We start from the raw sequence: 202 nt of genomic DNA, 5'->3' as shown, positions 1-202 counted from the left end.
TAGCTTATGATATTTAGGGATAATAGGGCAGGGCAGGACCCGCGCAGGACCTGGGCGAGGACGTTGTTAAATAGGTATACAAGCCATTTTAGGAACAGAAGGTATATTGGATATGATACAGGTTGTTTTGCTCTGGCTCACAGTGCGTGAGAAAATGTCATAGAATTCCCATTCTCTCGGCGACTTAAAGTAACAACAGAAC

The 202-nt window shown here is 44.1% G+C and overlaps 1 protein-coding gene across 1 annotated transcript in view; it reads right to left on the bottom strand.

Annotated features, from left to right (window-relative positions):
- LOC119590515 (soluble scavenger receptor cysteine-rich domain-containing protein SSC5D-like) overlaps positions 1-202 on the bottom strand; it is a 7160-nt gene that overhangs the window by 2493 nt on the left and 4465 nt on the right. The window lies entirely within an intron of this gene.

This window comes from Penaeus monodon, chromosome 27 (assembly GCF_015228065.2).
Source record: "Penaeus monodon isolate SGIC_2016 chromosome 27, NSTDA_Pmon_1, whole genome shotgun sequence".
Taxonomy (NCBI): domain Eukaryota; kingdom Metazoa; phylum Arthropoda; class Malacostraca; order Decapoda; family Penaeidae; genus Penaeus; species Penaeus monodon.
Note: the sequence above shows the minus strand (reverse complement) of the source record. Positions and strands in the feature narration are given on the sequence as shown.